The 8,352-nt window shown below is 37.7% G+C and overlaps 1 protein-coding gene across 1 annotated transcript in view; it reads right to left on the bottom strand.

Moving 5' to 3' along the window:
- LOC143244043 (filamin-A-like) overlaps positions 1 to 7,610 on the bottom strand; it is a 64,533-nt gene extending 56,923 nt beyond the window's left edge. Inside the window, exon 1 of the mRNA XM_076488030.1 lies at positions 7,422 to 7,610. The gene's annotated coding sequence lies outside the window, so the exon portion shown is untranslated. The remainder of the gene's footprint in view (positions 1 to 7,421) is intronic.
- Positions 7,611 to 8,352: the final 742 nt, after the last annotated feature.

Below are 8,352 nucleotides of genomic sequence, written 5' to 3' on the forward strand. Positions count from 1 at the left end.
ATTGGGACAACTAGTGAAATTTCCATACACAAACTGGAAGAAGGCTGTTGAAGACTTCAAGGCACATGAATTGAAACAGTACTACCAAGACATCAAAGAAAAAGCTACAAATTTTTTAAAGGTCGTAAACACAAGTCCATCTGTGCAGTTGCAGCTTGATGCAACTTACAAGCAAGAAATTGAACAGAACCAGCAATATTTAATGCCTATTATTGATACTGTATTGCTGTGTGGGAGACAGGATTTAGCTTTGAGGGGAAAATATGATTCTGGTCCAATGTTTGTTGGTGAAACTGATGAGGAGCCCATCAATAATGATGGGAAATTTCGGGCAATTTTGCGCTATAGGGCAAAGGGTGATGCCAATTTTTCAGCAAGCCTTAAGAGTACAAAGAAGAATGCCACGTATCTGAGTCATCAAATTCAAAATGAAATCATCAATGCCTGTAATACTCATGTTCTTGATGCTTTGGTCAACAAGGTTAATGCTGCAAAGTGTTTCTCAATATTAGCTGATGAAACAACAGATATTTCAGGCATTGAACAGTTTTCGCTGTATGTTAGATATTTGCATGCCAATGACAACTCTGTTGCAATGAGAAAAGATTTTTTGCAATTTATACCTGTTTATGATGTGACAGGCAGAAACTTGGTTGATTTTATCATAACCAATCTGACAAAATATGGTATTGGCATGGCTTACCTGCGAGGACAAGGGTACGACAGTGCTGTCTCTATGAGTGGGAAATTCAATGGTGTCCAGAGACACATAACTGATAAATTCCTACTTGCACCCTATGTACACTGCAGTGCCCATTCCCTAAACTTGTCAATTTCTGATGCTTATAAAGAAGTTTCTGTGCGAAATTGCATGAGAGTAATTTCTAGCATTGAAAACTTTCTCAATACACCCAAACAAAACACGTTTTGGCTCTTTCGGTGGAGAATAAAGCACCTGAATCGAAAAAAAAATTTTGAAAGGTCTCTGCCCCACCCGGTGGGTTGAGAGGCATGACTCAGTCATTGTCTTTCTAGAATTAATCCATGCAGTTGCCTTTGAAACCATATCAGGTTGGCAAGACAGAGATTCTGCCACGCAAGCCAATCAATTGTTGTGTTCTATAACACAGCCAGAATTCATCATCACTCTACTTACCATTGCTAAATTGTTTTCCTTTAGTTTACCTCTGTGCAACTTACTGCAGCAACAGAACATTGATTTAGGTGCTGCGATGCATCACGAAGAAATAGTGAAAGATTTAATCCGTTCACTCAGAAATAATACTGTGAATGAATTTAACAACATTTTCTGTGAAGCTCAAACTCTGTGTAGTGAGCTTCAAATTGGCATCATAATGCCAAGGCAGGCTAAAAGACAGATGTACTGTGCTAACCCACAAACCACTAGCCCTGAGGAGTACTTTCGTATTGTTGGATTTGTACCATTTGTTGATTTTTTTTTTCACAAATATGTGACCGTCTGTCCAGTCACAAAACTCTCCTTACAAACTTCATGTGTCTACTACTATCAGGATCTATCACAGAACGGTCAGAACCTACAGCACAACAATGTGATCAAATTAAAGAGTTGATCAATATATATATAAGGCTTACATTGATAGCACTTCATTAGCTGCAGTAGGTGAACTTAGGGTTTGATACAAATCACTGGCGAACAACAAACCAAAAAATATCATAGATGCATATGCAATGTGCAATGCAGAAATGTTCCCAGTCATTACTAGACTGTTGAAAGTATTTACCACTCTGCCTGTGTCAACGAGCTCAATGGAACGTTCGTTTTCAGCTCTCAGAAGACTCAAAACGTATTTGAGAAATACCACCACTGAAGATCGATTGAATGGCCTGGCTTCATTATACATTCACCGTGATATTAAAGTTGAACCAAACTGTGTTATAGATGTCCTGGCAAGAACGAACAGGCGTTTGAGCCTTTCATAGATATTCGATTGTATTTCTCTAGTTCTGACAAAACTTGCTGTATTAAAAGGGTGTTCAATCAGAAATTTGCATTTGATCATTTGTTGTGTGTGAAATTATCTGCCATGCAATCACGGATCTTTATGAAACTTCACAGGTGGCAACTGAACTTGTCTAAAAAGTTTGGGTCCATGGGGGGGGGTTAACCCCAAACCCCCTGGCTACGTCTCTGTGCACTTTTAACTGTAAACTAACTAAAGAAATCCTAACACACAAGGCTTAAGTTCACTTGACTGTTAAATCCACAGCTACAAAATAAACTACCAGCACTATAACCACAGCTACAAAATAAACTACCAGCACTGTAATCACAGCTACAAAATGAACTACCAGCATTATAACCACAGCTACAAAATAAACTACCAGCACTGTAATCACAGCTACAAAATGAACTACCAGCGCTATAACCACAGCTACAAAATGAACTACCAGCACTATAACCACAGCTACAAAATAAACTACCAGCACTGTAATCACAGCTACAAAATGAACTACCAGCACTATAACCACAGCTACAAAATGAACTACCAGCACTGTAATCACAGCTACAAAATGAACTACCAGCACTATAACCACAGCTACAAAATAAACTACCAGCACTATAACCACAGCTACAAAATGAACTACCAGCACTATAACCACAGCTACAAAATGAACTACCAGCACTGTAATCACAGCTACAAAATGAACTACCAGCACTATAACCACAGCTACAAAATAAACTACCAGCACTGTAATCACAGCTACAAAATGAACTACCAGCACTATAACCACAGCTACAAAATGAACTACCAGCACTGTAATCACAGCTACAAAATGAACTACCAGCACTATAACCACAGCTACAAAATAAACTACCAGCACTATAACCACAGCTACAAAATGAACTACCAGCACTATAACCACAGCTACAAAATGAACTACCAGCACTGTAATCAGAGCTACAAAATGAACTACCAGCACTGTAATCACAGCTACAAAATAAACTACCAGCACTGTAATCACAGCTACAAAATGAACTACCAGCACTGTAATCACAGCTACAAAATGAACTACCAGCACTGTAATCACAGCTACAAAATGAACTACCAGCACTGTAATCACAGCTACAAAATGAACTACCAGCACTCTAACCACAGCTACAAAATGAACTACCAGCACTGTAATCACAGCTACAAAATAAACTACCAGCACTGTAATCACAGCTACAAAATGAACTACCAGCACTGTAATCACAGCTACAAAATGAACTACCAGCACTGTAATCACAGCTACAAAATGGACTACCAGCACTGTAATCACAGCTACAAAATGAACTACCAGCACTGTAATCACAGCTACAAAATGAACTACCAGCACTGTAATCACAGCTACAAAATGAACTACCAGCACTGTAATCACAGCTACAAAATAAACTACCAGCACTGTAATCACAGCTACAAAATGAACTACCAGCACTGTAATCACAGCTACAAAATGAACTACCAGCACTGTAATCACAGCTACAAATGGACTACCAGCACTGTAATCACAGCTACAAAATGAACTACCAGCACTGTAATCACAGCTACAAAATAAACTACCAGCACTGTAATCACAGCTACAAAATGAACTACCAGCACTGTAATCACAGCTACAAAATGAACTACCAGCACTCTAACCACAGCTACAAAATGAACTACCAGCACTGTAATCACAGCTACAAAATAAACTACCAGCACTGTAATCACAGCTACAAAATGAACTACCAGCACTGTAATCACAGCTACAAAATGAACTACCAGCACTGTAATCACAGCTACAAAATGAACTACCAGCACTGTAATCACAGCTACAAAATGGACTACCAGCACTGTAATCACAGCTACAAAATGAACTACCAGCACTGTAATCACAGCTACAAAATAAACTACCAGCACTGTAATCACAGCTACAAAATGGACTACCAGCACTGTAATCACAGCTACAAAATGAACTACCAGCACTATAACCACAGCTACAAAATGAACTACCAGCACTATAACCACAGCTACAAAATGAACTACCAGCACTGTAATCACAGCTACAAAATGAACTACCAGCACTATAACCACAGCTACAAAATGAACTACCAGCACTATAACCACAGCTACAAAATGAACTACCAGCACTATAACCACAGCTACAAAATGAACTACCAGCACTGTAATCACAGCTACAAAATGAACTACCAGCACTATAACCACAGCTACAAAATGAACTACCAGCACTATAACCACAGCTACAAAATGAACTACCAGCACTATAACCACAGCTACAAAATAAACTACCAGCACTATAACTACAGCTACAAAATGGACTACCAGCACTATAACTACAGCTACAAAATAAACTACCAGTACTATAACTACAGCTACAAAATGGACTACCAGCACTATAACTACAGCTACAAAATGGACTACCAGCACTATAACCACAGCTACAAAATGAACTACCAGCACTATAACCACAGCTACAAAATAAACTACCAGTACTATAACTACAGCTACAAAATGGACTACCAGCACTATAACTACAGCTACAAAATGGACTACCAGCACTATAACCACAGCTACAAAATAAACTACCAGTACTATAACTACAGCTACAAAATGGACTACCAGCACTATAACCACAGCTACAAAATGAACTACCAGCACTATAACCACAGCTACAAAATGAACTACCAGCACTGTAATCACAGCTACAAAATGAACTACCAGCACTGTAATCACAGCTACAAAATGAACTACCAGCACTATAACCACAGCTACAAAATGGACTACCAGCACTGTAATCACAGCTACAAAATGAACTACCAGCACTGTAACCACAGCTACAAAATGAACTACTAGCACTGTAATCACAGCTACAAAATGAACTACCAGCACTGTAATCACAGCTACAAAATGAACTACCAGCACTATAACCACAGCTACAAAATGGACTACAGCACTGTAATCACAGCTACAAAATGAACTACCAGCACTATAACCACAGCTACAAAATGGACTACCAGCACTGTAATCACAGCTACAAAATGGACTACCAGCACTGTAACCACAGCTACAAAATGGACTACCAGCACTGTAATCACAGCTACAAAATGAACTACCAACACTGTAATCACAGCTACAAAATGGACTACCAGCACTGTAATCACAGCTACAAAATGAACTACCAGCACTATAACCACAGCTACAAAATAAACTACCAGTGCCATAACTATAGCAGGAATTAAACTTACTGCAGGCGATGTTCTCACAAATCGTATTTTTAAAAATAGCAGCTGTTAATATAAAGATCGGGTAAGAAGATAATTTGCTAGATATCGTACTGAGTTGAAGTGAACACAATATTCTGAGAACAACTAGAAAACAAACTATTTATTTTATCTATGCGTCTGAGCAGCTAGTTGAACTATGTATAAATCACAGGTTTCGTGGTTCGAATTTCGTTCTTGACAAACTGTGCTCCTTACTTCAGCGCCAAGGTTGCGTTATAAGACTAACAGCTCAAGATTACAGAAATTCAAGAGTTGTGATGAGAGCTGTTAACTAGCTGCCTTCCTTTTAGTCTGTCAGTTGAAAATTAAGGATGGTTAGCGTGGGTACCCTTCGTGTAATTTTGACTGAGTTTCCAATTGTTGTGTATTAGTTGTCGTTCATTTACTACAACGAATTTGGTAACATAGAAGATGAGAAATGTGACAGTCTAGTTTATTTTTCTAGATTATCTACCATTACAGAAGTTGACAACTTTACTTAAGATGAGTTTGAGGCCTTACCATGTTGTTATATTCCATGTAATCATAACTACCATCTTGATATAAATCTACAGCATATTTTCCATGAAAAAGGACATCACGTATAAAGATGTCATGTCCAAAGTACAGCAATTCGTCCTTCATTTGTTTCATAATCTGTCTAGTGCACGAGCACGACAGTGCTCCAGCTCACGTTCTTATCCCACAGAAATCTACAGGTGACTTAACTGGTACGTCTTTGTATGGAATAACATGAATACCTGTTTTGTTCTTCAGTTGTCTGAAGTTCGCGAAGGTTAAACAGATATGTTAAGGAAACAACTTGTATACACGTGACTTGTGTCGCTTTTTCAGGCGAAGATCCTTCCTAATTATATTGCTTACTGTTACCTGTCGGAAATATACCTTTGTGTTTGTGGATTCTCATCCTTTCCACCAAATTGCACTCTGAAGACCACGGCTTGGTTACAGTTTGTTACAGTCTTTTTCTGAATAATCCTGGATCTCCAAGTTGATCCATACTTATTTGTTTATCAATGTTGTTAATACAAGGGATATTCCTGGCTAGGAAGTTATAAATCGTTTTAATAAAACTTATCGAACCCTTTGTACAGAAAGTCTAGTCTTGTTGTTTGTTACTCCTGCTGATGAATTCAGTGACAGGTGTTCAACGGAACAACAGAGTGAGCTTTATATTTATTCTAATAATCTTAAACACATACTTATATTAATGTTGTACTTGAGTAACATGTATAGACACAGGATAATATATTGCCTACAATAAGGATATTATGTTGACACGTCTTTAAACTGAGATAATATTATATCCAAAATGGTATCTAACTCTTAGGTGGAGTTTTCATCTTACACCTAAAATGTTTGTTTGTTTTTTTTAATTTCGCGAAAATCTACACGAGGGCTATCTGCGCAAGCCGTCCCTAATTTAGCAGTGTAAGACTAGAAGGAAGGCAGTTAGTTATCACCACCCACCACCAACTCTCGGGGTACTATTTCACCAACGAATAGTGAGATTGACCGTCACATTATAACACCACCCACAGCTGAAAGGGCGAGCATGTTTGGTGTAACGGGGATTCGAACCCGCGACCCTCAGATTACGAGTCGAACGTCTTAACCCACTTGGCCATGCCGAGCCCCTAATATGTTTTTCATCTTAACTCTTATTAGATCACTAGAAAGTAGACAAAATCCTGAGAGGGGACGCTGCTGAATCACGCTTCCTTATATGAAATGTTATCTATTTTAGCTCTTAGACTTTTTAAAAACACAAATATCCTTTTGCATAGACAGAAAATATCATGATTGTATGTGACATAAATTTAGATTAATAAATAAATAAAATTACAAAGACAGTTTAATAATTAATTCAGAAGAATTTCTGTAGTTAAAATTTCTGAGAGGGATAAGTATTGCAGAAAAGGCCGCTTTACTAATATGATAAAAATAGCTTATGTTCTACAATGTTAGGTAATTTGAAACTTATTTTCAAAGTAAGAAACTGTGTGAGATAAAGATGCCGGGACCTGTGGAAACGAACAGAGGTTTTGACAAGTTTAAGTTTCGTAGAAGCTCAAACTAAACACGCCAGAATGATGTTAGAAATGAACACACTTACCACGAATGTTGCTTCCCTCAAGTCCACGTCTTGATGGTCAATTCTTTTAGTTCTCTGATGCACAAACTACAGACGTCACCGGAACAAGCTGAGCCCCGAAGCTGTATCTAAAGCAGCCAATCAGGAGAAAGCGATTAGGATGAGTCAAACATCGCGCCATTTTATGATTAGTTAGCTTGTCCCGTTCCAAAAATATCGTAACTACTCCAATGTCGTTGGTTTATAGGAGCACGAGCGATGGGGGATTGGGGCTGGCCTGTCGCGTTCCAAATTTGGGCACCTGCAAACTGAGAACTCAGGATCTCATGTTGTTGAAACACGTGAGTCAGTGACCAACCAACCACCCGGTTATTGTGAAGTAGGTTAGCTGGTCTCCAACCGCTTGTTCGAAATAGACTTCAAATAACTTCCTAGAAATTCATGACGATAAAAGATTACCAAGTTTGGAGAAGTTTCAGACGTGGCATCAATAATTTACTGTGTATAATTGACATTATATTTCAAACTGAGTAAACGCTAAATATTTTGTTTTTTACACTACTTCTCTCTCTATTTTCCTTTATTTTTACTACTTCTCTCAATATATTTGTTAAATACTAATTATTATTTGTCTGTTGTTTTATACTTAGTATTTTTCTTTGTTGTCTGTTTTGTTTAACACTATTTCCAATATCTCTTTTTGTTAACAGTTTCTCATAATCGGATTTATTTAAAAAAAAACGATTTGAACTCCTCAAATCATATTGAATTAGTTAAGTTGTTAATACTTTGTATGAACTTACGAGAATATGAAAACGCTCTTTTAATACTTTATTTACGAAAATATGCAGTAGGTAAAAAATTAAAAACGCACAAAAATCTAATTCCAAGTTTTAAACTTATCAGTTACGGGTTTTAGGTCTAGATATTAATAACTGAACGAACAACAAAA

This window comes from Tachypleus tridentatus, chromosome 2 (genome assembly GCF_004210375.1).
Source record: "Tachypleus tridentatus isolate NWPU-2018 chromosome 2, ASM421037v1, whole genome shotgun sequence".
Classification (NCBI taxonomy): Eukaryota; Metazoa; Arthropoda; class Merostomata; order Xiphosura; family Limulidae; genus Tachypleus; species Tachypleus tridentatus.